The 12,647-nt window shown below is 42.9% G+C and overlaps 1 protein-coding gene across 8 annotated transcripts in view; it reads right to left on the reverse strand.

Moving 5' to 3' along the window:
* The window catches only part of RBBP8 (RB binding protein 8, endonuclease), a 146,936-nt gene that overhangs the window by 13,524 nt on the left and 120,765 nt on the right, over positions 1–12,647 (reverse strand). The window lies entirely within an intron of this gene.

Genomic DNA, 12,647 nt, shown 5'->3' on the forward strand with positions numbered 1-12,647 from the left:
GTAAATATTTTAGGTTTATGAGCCATACAGTCTCTGCCGTGGTTGCAAAAGCATCATAGACACGTAAAGGAAGGGACATGGCTATATTCCAACAAAACTTTATTTAGAAAAATAGGCAATGACTCTAGGATAGCTATAACAATTATTTTTTTATATTATGTTTAAGAAGATTTCATTTTTAAGTAATCTCTACACTCAGTGTGGGGCTCAAATTCACCAGCCCAAGATGAAATGTCACGTGCTCCTCTGACGGAGCCGGCCAGGCCCCCCACATAACAATAATTAGAAAAAAGAAAAGAAAAGAAAAAGTGTTGGCAAGCATGTTGGAAAGTTGGAACCCTCAAACGTTGCTACTGGGGATGTAAAATGGTACAGCCACTGTGGAAGGCAGTTGGCAGTTCTTCAACAAGTTAAACATAGAATTACCATATGACCCAGCGATTTTACTTTTAGGGATATACGCAAAATGATTGAAACGGGCACTTGAACAAGCACCTGTACCAACATGCTTATAGCAAGACTCTTCATAATAGCTAAAAGGTAGGATGAGCCTGAGTATCCATCGATGGATAAACAAACGGATACATGCACATAATATACAAAACTACTCAGCCATAAACTGGAAGGAAGCTCTGACATAAGCTTCACGGTGCGTGAGCCTCCAAACCAGGGCGCTAAGCAAAACACGCCAGACAAAAGACTACATATTGTATGGTTTCATTTACATTAAAGATCCAGAACACATAAGCGCATAGCGACAGAACACATAAGCGCATAGCGACAGAACTCAGATGGCTGGCGGGGGTGGGGAGGGTGGGAGGGATGGAAGGGTGGGAGGAATGAGGGGGGTGCCAGGAGCTGGGGGAAGGAGGCAACCGGGAGAAATTGCTTCATGCGCCCAGGGTTTTGCTTTGCAATACTGGAAATGTTTTGGAACGGGATAGAAACGGTGGTTGCGTAACACTGAATGGAGTAAATGCCTCTGAATTGTTCACTTTGAAATAGTTTCCTTGAAAACACTTTAATTTTATAAGAATTTCACCTCGGGGTGCCTGGATGGCTCAGTGGGTTAAAGCCTTTGCCTTCAGCTCAGGTCATGATCTCAGGGTCCTGGAATCGAGCCCCGCTTAGGGCTCAGCCAGGAGCCTGCTTCCCTTCCTCTCTCTCTGCCTGCCTCTCTGCCTACTTGTGATCTTTGTCAAATAAATAAATAAAATCTTAAAAAAAAAAAAGGATTTCACCTCAATAAATTATTAAAAGCAAACAGGCAACATGGTGGATAGGACCCATAGATGAGCTAATACAGCAATTCCTGTTATAAAAGAGAGAACACAGTGTGGTTCAGTGAAAGGCATATTACCATCGTCAACGATGTTTGTTGTTGTTACACTCATTTCATCCTGTCCAGGAATGGAAATAGAGCCATTTTCCAGGTGTAGTATTTTCAGAGCCAAGAATATTTATGAGCATAAAGATGCCTCCAAACCCAACCAGGTGGGTCGTGGATAAATTTCAGACTAAATTTAAATCTGTTAAACCTTTTGGTAAAGACAAAATCCAATGTTGGAGGGCTTTTCCTATTTTTAGAACCCGCGGGACATCCATCCCAATTTTGGGAACTAAAATAAATGTTTGGGACTTTCTGTCAACTTCCTGTTTCTATGGAAGAAGCAGCTAGAAAACTCTCATGTAAAATGTGCCAGAAGCTTTTTGGAATATCAAAGAATTCCCAGGAAACAAGGGAACAAGTTCATTGTAAAAAAATCTGAAAGACACCAGATAATTTTCTGTAATAAATACACAGGACCGCTCTTTCTCTGAGCCAACGCGAGGGATTTAATCAATCGGAGGTTCAGCGACCTCAGAGCCGTGTCTAATTCGGACCCGGAGACAAGCGATGAAACATTGTGTGCTGGGGAACGATGAGAAATTCTCCTGTGGAACAGGACACTTTGGCCCAATAGGCTTCCTGCTATTCTGAGTGAATGTTAACAGTCAGGAGATGTGAAAGAAAGAGGTTGTTTTCAAAAAGGGAAGGAGGGAGACGCAGAAGGGTGTCTGCGATGGGACTCTGCTGGGCGGGACCCGCTTTCCCACTTGACAGAGGTTTCTAGAGCGCCATTGCTGGGGGGCGGGGGGGGGGGCTGAGGGGGAGACAAACACCACTTAGGTGGCTTTTGCTCAGAGAATAGCCGTGTTTAAAGTGAAACAGGACCCATTTAGACTTTAAAAGAGTCACAACAAGTGGGGCTGCCTGGCTTCAGAAGGGCTCATTCCTGGATAGCGGTCTGGTCTTTCTCCTTCGTGGGGTTGGGCATCCCTCCTCCTCCCGGCAGACACATCAAACAGTCCTTATTCTCATCTTAGCGGGAATGAGCTTCAGGCGATGGGCATTTACATTTAGCCTCCTTTTGCCGTGAAATCACACCTGCTGTTTTCCGAGTTCTGATTTGGGGGAGCAGATTGGATGGAACAGAGTATATCTGGGCAGAAGCCCCCCTGAACATTCACTTTATAGGGGCTCCCAATTCTGTCCAAGACTAAAGCTGCCCTAGGAAGTGTCACTGGCTTTGGGAGCACGGATGACGAGCTCTTGGAATGAGGAGCGGACACCAGAATACTGGAGGACATTTGTTGCTCCTGGAAGATTTCACTCAGCTCCACCTCTTAGGCTGAAACAGCTGTTCATAGCCACGGTGGAGGAAGGGTTATAGAAGATGTTCCCACTCCCCGTTTCTGCTTTGCTATATTTTCTACAAACTACTAGATTCCTTTACTAGTCGGTAAAAAAAAAAAAATTGTAAAATTTTTAAAAACATTTTCAGCCTATAAATTCCTTGCAGACCTGAAAAGGACAATGGGTGGGGCGCCTGGGTGGCTCAGTGGGTTAAGCGTCTGCCTTCTGCTCAGGATATGATCCCAGAGTCCTGGGATCTGGCCCTGCATCAGGCTCCCTGCTCACTGGGGAGTCTGCTTCTCCCTCTGCCTCTCCCCTCCCCACCCTCCAGGTACCTTTTCTCACTCTCTCTCTCTCTCTCTCTCAAATAAATAAATAAATAAATAAAATTTATAAGAAAAAGAAGAAGACAAGTGGAGGGTTACCTGGCTGGCTTAGTCAGTAGAGCATGAAATTCTTGATGTCCAAGTTATGAGTTCAAGGCCCACATTGGGGGTAAGGTTTATTTAAAATTTTTTTTATTGTTTTAATTAAAAAAAAAAAGGAAGGAAGAAAGAGACAGTCGGAATCATTGGAAATGTCCTGTTTCTATGTGTGGAGACACAGTCTTGGCAATAGCTACCCTTTTGTAGCACTCCGCACATCCTCAAATTGAAAAACCACAAATAAGGGGTGCCTGGGTGGCTCGGTCAGTTAAGCGTCTGCCTTGGGCTCAGGTCATGATCCCAGGGGTCCTGTGAGCCTGCTTCTCTCTCTCCCTCCGCCCGCTGCTCTGTCTGCTTGTGCCCTTTCTCTCTCTCTATGTCAAATAAATAAATAAAATCGTAAAAACAAACAAACAAACCCACAAATACTATGCTATTGTTTGCAATCTTATCTCCCTTGTCTGATTGTATAAGAATAGGAGAAAGTGGGGGAATGAGTGAATGGGGACCCAGGATATTGCATCATGATGACTTTAAAGAGACATGGATAGGAAGAAAAAGGAGTATTAAAATATATATTTATAAATAAAATGTGAACATATTATATATAGCATACATATAAACATGCAAATTGCATATAATATACATAAATATTATAAAATGTAAAAGCATTTTAAAAGTAATTGAAATATGTATAAATAAAATACAAACATATATTTAATATTTACAAAATATTCCTTTTCCTTTCTTTTTTTAAAATTTATTTATTTGATGGGGTTGCCTGGGTGGCTGGGTGGATTAAAACCTCTGCCTTTGGCTCAGGTCATGATCCCAAGGTCCTGGGATCAAGACCCGCATCAGGCTCTCTGCTCAGCAGGGAGTCTGCTTCCTCCTCTCTCTCTCTCTGCCTGCCTCTCTGCCTACTTGTGATGTCTGTCAAAGAAATAAATAAATCTTTAAAAAATATTTATTTATTTGAGAGAGAGAGAGAGAGAGAGAGCAAGGGGAGGAGCAAAGGAAGAGGGAGAGAACCGTGGTTTTTTTTTTTTTTAAGTTCCAGGTGTCCTTGAGTGTTACCTGTCTTTATTTTTAAAAATTTTTTAAATTTTTTATTAACATATAATATACTATTAGCTTCCGGGTACAGGTCTGTGAATCATCAGGCTTAAACACTTCACAGCACTCACCATAGCATACACCCTCCCCAATGTCCATAACCCCACCCCCCTCTTCCTACCACTCCCCCGCCTCCAACCCTCAGTATGTTTTGTGAGATTAAGAGTCACTTATGGTTTGTCTCCCTCCCGATCCCACCTTGTTTCATTTTTCCCTTCCCCCAAACCCCCCAACTTTGCCTCTCAACTTTCTCATATCAGGGAGATCATATGATAATTGTCTTTCTCTGATTGGCTTATTTCACTCAGCATAATATAGACGGAGAGAATCTTAAGTAGACTCTGCACTGAGCAGATAGTATGACACGGGGCTCAATCCCACCACCCCTAGATCTAGATGGTGACCCAAGTTGAAACCAAGAGTTGGACGCTCAACCAACTGAGCCACCCAGGCGCCCCTCCTTTTCCTTTCTGCCCACATCTGCATGGAGTCCATATTGATGCACCGGGTCCCCATTCATTCATCCATAGGTACATAATTGAGGTTGTCTGACTGTCTTTCAGATCATAGGATATTCTGTTTCCTAAGTTTTCTCTGATCTTCAATACATTACTTTCTACATATTCTATACATATACATGTGTATATTTTATACTTTTATTACTATCAACAATACACTGCTTAGCCTGGAAGAGGGTAGGAATATTTTACTGTCAAAGAAAGTTGCTGGGTCTGGCTTTACTTTTGAGAGCTGTAATGAGGGGGTCTAATTACCAAACCAGACACACTTTGCCAGCCACTTTCATCTTGGTATAGTAACAGCATACCAGTCCTCCCCAGCCTTGCTGGTTTCGATTATGTGGGGGCAGCGGGTGGGTGTTCCCCAAGCCACAGGATAATTGCTTGTCTTAGAGTGATCAGCTCAGACTGACATTAGGCTGGAAGCTGCATAAGGTCAGAATAATGACAATCTCCACCTTTTAGATATTTACATGTTGTAGTAAGACCATAATGTCAATGATTCTAGTTTTAAATCTTCTATCAAGATGCCTTTTTGGGAACGGGGGTTCCTCTCCTTTGCGGCAGTTAGAATCCTTGCCAATGCATTCCCCCTCTGTGCCCACTTTTGTCCCCTAAAAGCCATTCCAGACATGTCACCCATCTTTAGTGGAATACATTCTTGTTTCTGTTGATGAGTCCTCGAAGTAAAGCATGTATGATGAAAACAGTTCCAGTTTCTGCAGAGACTGGCTCATTTGAACTCCATGTCTCACGTCTGTTCCAATCTGGGTTTTGCATATTTGGAGTCCAGCATCTTTTTTTTTTTTAAGATATTTATTTATTTATTTGATAGACAGAGAGAGATCACAAGTAGGCAGAGAGGCAGGCAGAGAGAGAGGGGGAAGCAGGCTCTCCACTGAGCAGAGAGCCCGACGTGGGGCTCGATCCCAGGACCCTGAGATCATGACCCGAGCCGAAGGCAGAGGCTTAAACCACTGAGCCACCCAGGCGCCCCTGGAGTCCAGCATCTTGCAACAAAAACATGACTTTGATAAGCTGCCTGGGTCACAGCTGGAACAGATGATCTCTTTTGTAATCAAGACAACTGAAGACAGTCCAGCCATCTGTTTCAGCCTGGCACCCTCAGGGTAATTGTATGTTGGCAGGGTTCACTATGTTCCAGACTCTTCGCTTTGCAAGTCCAGATATTCAGTTATCCTCACACCCCTTGGAGCAAATCTGTCCCAAAGGAGACTGATTCCCAGTAATCAAACTCACAAAAGACTGATGGATAAACCTACCTCATTATGTATTTGTCAGGATTAACTGAGAGGGAATTTTAAGCTAACCTCTGGCCTGGCACAGACAGCAAGTGCCCTGTAAATGTTGGCTTCTATTTTATGCAGTGACCTGTCAACATACAGTCTTTGCAGCACAGGAAAAACACTGGCAAATATTTACTCTTAGGCTTCTTCTCCTAGATTCTAGGATCCATATAGAGCACCCCACACTTCTGTCAGGCTGCTAGTCACAATGTGATCAAATAGGTTGTTTTCTCTTTTTTTTTAAAGTACACTTCATGTCCAATGTGGAGCATGATGCAGGGCTTAAACACATGAACCTGAAATCAAGACCTGAGCCGAGATCAGGAGTCGGACGCTTAACTGACTTAGCCACCCAGGCACCTTTAAAAAAGGTTTCAGTCCTAAGGACGCAACTGCCCACATGCTACAGACCCTCTGGTCTCTTGATGGGCTTGACGGGCACTCTTGGCTCCTGATTCTATTTGGCAGAGGGGCTGGCTCCTGTTTACAGCCCTGTTTGAAGTGCTTTGCTTCTGCGGATGGCTGGTCTTGTCCCTTCTATGCTGATTCTTGTGAGCTCCCATTGGGATTAATAGTGCCTACGGGGGACCGGCTCCCCTGAGTGTCTACCACCGACGACAGAGATAGGTGTACCGTCTGTGCTCAGGGAGTAATCAGTCTCAGTGTTGGCTTGTCCTGGGGGTTTGTAGGGGTGAGGAAGCTTTCCTTCTTCCCTTCTAGGCTCTTTGGCTGGTCTAATAATTAAATTGACCCGAGAGGGGCATCTGGGTGGCTCAGTGGGTTAAAGCCTTTGCCTTCGACTCAGGTCATGAGCCCAGGGTCCAGGGATTGAGCCCTGCATCAGGCTTCTTGCTCAGTGAGGAGCCTGCTTCTCCCTCTGCCTCTGCTGCTCCCCCTGCTTGTGCTCTCTCTCTCTCTCTCTGTGTCAAGTAAATAAATAAACAAAATCAATCTTAAAAAAAACAAACCGATTTTCCCCGTGGAGGGACTGGGTTGGTGAGGTAGTTCTCGTTGCTGGACAGGAATGGGGTCTCAAATGATTATAAAATCAGTTATAAGAAAAATAAAGCAAGTAAAATATATTCCCCAGGCAACCTTCAATACTGTAAAATTAAGTACCAAATATGTTTATGAACTATGTGGTGAATATGATATCCTTGCTTTGTTTATCAATGGTGACAAGTGTGGGAAAATATAAGAGAGAAGGAAACATTACTTATATGAGAGATAGATAGGACTTTCACTCCCTGATGTTCATGTAGCAGTGAAGAGCCCGGTGATGCTCGGAAGATCAGTGATGCCATAGTTTTTGCCTGCTGCTGGCACCGATGATGTCAAGATTTACTCACTGATTGATTAATTGATTTTTTTCAACAAACCAATTAAACCCCAACAGTGGCAACTTATTTACAAGAATATCGTTCATCACATTAATGTTGTTCGCTGTAGTGGTGTTCATTAAAATATGGTTGATTTTTGTGGTTTTGTTTGTATTTTAATACATTTGCTTTTACAATTATAGGAGGGTTATAAACATACAAGCTTCATGCCTAGTTTATGTTTATACTTTAAAAAAATAAAAATCATTTAAGGCGATATTAAAGGTCCATGAGAATTATTTTTCTTTTAAAATAAGTCTGTAACATTTTTTTTTTCCTCTTTAAAAGGGTCCATGAGTTACATAATATTTGATGACCAGCTGTCACTGAGTTTTTTGTTTTTAAATATTTTTCTGGGGCACCTGGCTGGCTCAGTCGTAGAACATATGACTCTTAATCTTGGTTTGTGAGTACCAGTCCCACCTTGGGTGTAGAGTTTACTTTAAAAAATAAACACATAAAAATAAAAATATTTTCTTAGGCCTCTACAAATTTGCACTATTTTTTTTTTAAAGATTTTATTTATTTATTTGACAGAGAGAGATCACAAGTAGGTAGAGAGGCAGGCAGAGAGAGAGAGGAGGAGGAAACAGGCTCCCTGCCGAGCAGAGAGCCCGATGTGGGACCGATCCCAGGACCCTGAGATCATGACCTGAGCCGAAGGCAGCGGCTTAACCCACTGAGCCATCCAGGCACCCAAATTTGCACTATTTTTATTGCCTCATTTTATCATAGGGCTTGTGAAGTTTTCCCATCTGTTCTTTCTGTGGTACGCTTGTCTCACCAATGAAATCCCATTTAATGGGCAGCCACCCCAAGATTCCCACTTAAGATACATTCTGTAGAGTTCTTCCTTCTTTTCTTTTCTTTCTTTCTTTTTTTTTTAAAGATTTTATTTATTTATTTGACAGACGGAGATCACAAGTAGGCAGAGAGGCAAGCAGAGAGAGAGGGGGAAGCTGGCTCCCCGCTGAGCAGAGAGCCCTATGCGGGGCTCGATCCCAGGACCCTGAGATCATGACCTGAGCTGAAGGCAGAGGCTTCAACCCACTGAGCCACCCAGGCGCCCCAGAGTTCTTCCTTCTTTTCTGATTGCTGCATTCACTAAATTGCTGTACTGAGCATCGGAAGACTAGAAAGAAAATGCCCAGAAGGCCAAGCCTGCGGTAAATTTCCCCATACTTCTTTGATAGACATGGATTTCTATGACCCCTTTTTAAGCACAAGTTCCTGCCATGCTAGATCAAGAGGGGAGGGAGGGGGTGCCTGGCTGGCTCAGCTCGTACAGTGCAACTATCCATCCCAGGGTTCAAACCCCACATAGGGCATGGAACCTACTTGAAAAGCAAACAAAAAACACAGTACAAAAACTATCATCCAATGCGTCACAGAAAAATTGCTTACATCATTCATGAGTGATGTTCTTTTTTTTTTTTTTTAAAGATTTTATTTATTTATTTGACAGAGAGAGATCACAAGTAGGCAGAGAGGCAGGCAGAGAGAGAGGAGGAAGCAGGCTCCCTGCTGAGCAGAGAGTCCGATGCGGGGCTCGATCCCAGGACCCTGAGATCATGACCTGAGCCGAAGGCAGCGGCCCAACCCACAGAGCCACCCAGGCGCCCCATGAGTGATGTTCTTATCTATGTCTTTATTGTTTCATTTTTATCTTACTCATTAAAGTAAATTAAAACATCAACCAATATTCATGTCAGAAGGATATTTGTTCATCAGCTGCAATCACAGTTGGCTGTGGATACAAGAGTTCAGCAAAAGTCAAAGAAATCATTTCGTGAAATCAGCTTTATTGAGGAATCATTGACATGCAAGAGTTTGTATATTTTATTATTTGTAAATCATGTGATTCACATCTTTTATATCAGTGAAATTTCTAACCAACTTCTGTACACATATTTGCGTACAGGTATTTTGTTGTTGTTAGAAAGCCGGTTGATAAGTATTTACCAGCTCACAACTGGCTAGTTTGGTCACTAACCATTGCCTCCCTGAGCAATGATACCCAGAGGCCTTTCTTTTAAAAAGGATCCGGGCCAGTGAAGAGCACAAACATATTTCCTTCCTTTTTTAAAAAAATTGTGATAAAACATACAAAACATAAAACTTACCATTTTAACCATTTCTAAGTGTACAGTTCAGTGGCAGAAAATCCATCACGTTATTGTCTCCAGTACTTTCCATCATCCCAAAGTGAAAGTGTATACCCACTAAACAATTCCCTATTTCCCGCTTCCTCAGCTCCTGGTAAGCTCTCATCTACTTTCTGTTGCTGTCACTTTGACTATTCTAGGGACCTTAGGTGAGTAGAATCATATCATATTTATTCTTTTGTGTCTGGCATATTTCACTTAGCACGATCTCTTCCAGGTTTATCCATGTTGTAACATATGTCTGAATTGCCTTCCTTTTTCTGGCTGAATGATAATACATTGTACATATAGACCACATTTTGTTTATTGTCTCATCAATCCACAGACATTCGGGTTGTTTCACATTTGGCTATCGTGAAAAACGCTGCTATGAATATGAGTGTACCAGTAACTGTTCTTTCCTTTCTTTTTATGAATGCTTTTAGTTTTAGAGCTCCCACAGGGCCGATGAGAGAGAGTTGGATGGATCCAAATGGGACTCCAAGATGATCTTTTCCCTTGCTTTCCCTAAATGCTTAATGGCTCTTTCTGTTTCCTCCTCTTAAGTAAGAGGATGGTTTGCTGTGGGACCAACACCCAGAGACGCCAAGTTCAGCGGCTGGTATGTGACACCATCTAATGCCTTCGCCAATGGGTGGGTTAAGTTCGGTGTGAACTCCCACCGCAGTGTGAACCATAAATGCCCCTGGCAATCACCTGAAACCGGCTGACAGAAACCCTGGAGGGGCGTGAGTGTGGTGAGCAAAATCTGTAATATTGTGATAGGCCAGTGCTTCAGGGATGAGAGAAGCAGCCAAGGGCTTAGCCCCGCTTCAGGATCAGGAAATGCCAAGACAGTGAACGACCAGTATGATGTGGATCTAAATACGCTTAAAAAAAAAATGCTGGAAATAATCCATCTTGATTTGTGCCTGGTTGCTGAAAATGCCATCAGCCTTTTCCCAGATGGAACAAATTATTGCCATTAAAAGTTCACTTAAAAATAACATAACCAATTAGTGTGCTTCAATGTCAGCTTATCATCTAAAAGGAACTGAAAATATAAAATGAAATGGGGAAAATTTTCTTTCATTTTTTTTTTGAAGGAGAAAGCAGACATCTTAGATTTCTCTCAGCAAACGGTAGAACCATGTTCAAAATGGCAAGGTCGACGGGACGTTAAGTTTTGTTGTGACATCAAAGGATGTGCAGACAGTGGAATCAAAGCTTGAAATGAGCACTTTCAGATATATTTTTAAAATCTTTCTTCAGGCTTAGAGCAGCTTACCAAATTGTGGAGTGCTGGCCTGTGCTGATACGTTAAGAGCTTTGATAAGGTAGGTTGGCGCTGAGCAGTGAAAGCCTGAGATTGCTGACTAAGGCTGGACAGTACTTCTGGGCAGCCGCCTGCCTCCACCGCCTGCTCTCTAATCCCTCTCCTCCACTTCCGCCCTCCCCTCCACAGCCACCCCCCTCCCGACCTGTCTAGAGGCCTTTGTCTTTCCCCTCCTTTTCCACTCTTAAGCACACCTACTGGCCCTTGGACACTCTGAAGGTGGAAAGTCTACAGAGGGAACCAGTAATCCTGTCTGAGTCACCCTCTCACTGTGCCCAGGGGATCCTTAAGGTCCTCACCACGAAACAGGGGCAGAGAGATGCTCTGGATTCAAACAAGCCACTTCAGTCTGTGTCCTCACCTGAGGTGGTTCAAACTGGCTGGATACCCGCTTGGTGAAAGAAATGGATATAAACCAGCAGACCTGTGGAAAAGGTGTGTGTGTGTGCGTGTGTGTGTGCACGTGTGTGTGCACGCGTTTGTGAAGCATGAGACCCAGAAGGGAGTAAAATCCGAATGATCTAGTCTACCTGCTTTATTTTTTTCTGATCCTACCTTAAAAACTGGTACTCAGCACGTAGCCATTAACAACCCTTAGCACCTCTGAAATTGCTATAAGGTAAAATTGATTCTCTTTTTTCTTTTTTCCTTTTTTTTTTTTTTAAGATTTTATTTATTTATTTATTTATTTGACAGAAAGAGGGCACAGCAGGGGGATCAGCAGTCAGCAGGCAGAGGGAGAGGGAGAAGCAGACTCCCTGCAGAGCAGGGGGAGCCCAATGCCTGATCCCAGGATCCTGGGATCATGACCTGAGCCTGATGCTTAAGGGCTGAGCCACCACTCAGAGCCCCTACAGCTGACTTCCATTTAAATACATTTTGCAAGAGGGACTTCCTATTGACACAAGTAAGCAGATTTCCACTTCAATCTAAACCATTTTCAACAGTTAAAAAATCCTGTTAGAAAATGGGCAAAATGTTTGGAGAGACAGTTCACTGAGGAGTTTATACAGATGAAAATAAACACGTGGAAAGATGTTCAGCATCATTAGCCTTCAGAGGAATGCAAATTAAAGTCTCGATGAGATATCACTACACACCTATCAGAGTGATGAAAATAAAACATAGTGACTATTATTACAATAGGCAGTAACACTAAATGCCAACAAGGATGTGGAGAGATGGATTCCTCATACACTGCTGGAATGTAAAGTGGCACAGCCGCTCTGGAAGACAGTCTGGCAGTTTCTTCAAATACTAGATCTGCTATTACCATATGATCCAGTAATGACACTCGGGCAATTTCCCAGAGAAATGAGAATGTGTGTTCACACAAAAAACCACTACATGAATGCTCACAGCCGCTTTTATTTGTAATAGCCCCAAACTGGGAAGAGCCCAGATGTCCTCCAACAGTTTAAACAAACTGTGGTGGATCTGCACCATAGAACCCCGGTCAGCAATAAAAAGAGAGGGAGTACTGAGATGTGCAACAATTTGGATAAATTACACTGAGTGAAAAAGGCAATCCCAAAGTTAGATACGATACGCTTCCATTCATCTAACACTTTTGAAATGACAAAATTTTAGAAATGGAAGACAGATGAACGGTTGGCATGGTGACTGCTGTGGATGCCCAAAGATGTGATAAAATTGTATAGAATTCTATGCACACACACAAGTGGGTTCAGATAAGACTAGAGAAATCTAAGATGGGTGAGTCGTATCAAAGATAATATCCTGGT

Source organism: Mustela lutreola, chromosome 11 (assembly GCF_030435805.1).
Source record: "Mustela lutreola isolate mMusLut2 chromosome 11, mMusLut2.pri, whole genome shotgun sequence".
NCBI classification, from domain to species: Eukaryota; Metazoa; Chordata; class Mammalia; order Carnivora; family Mustelidae; genus Mustela; species Mustela lutreola.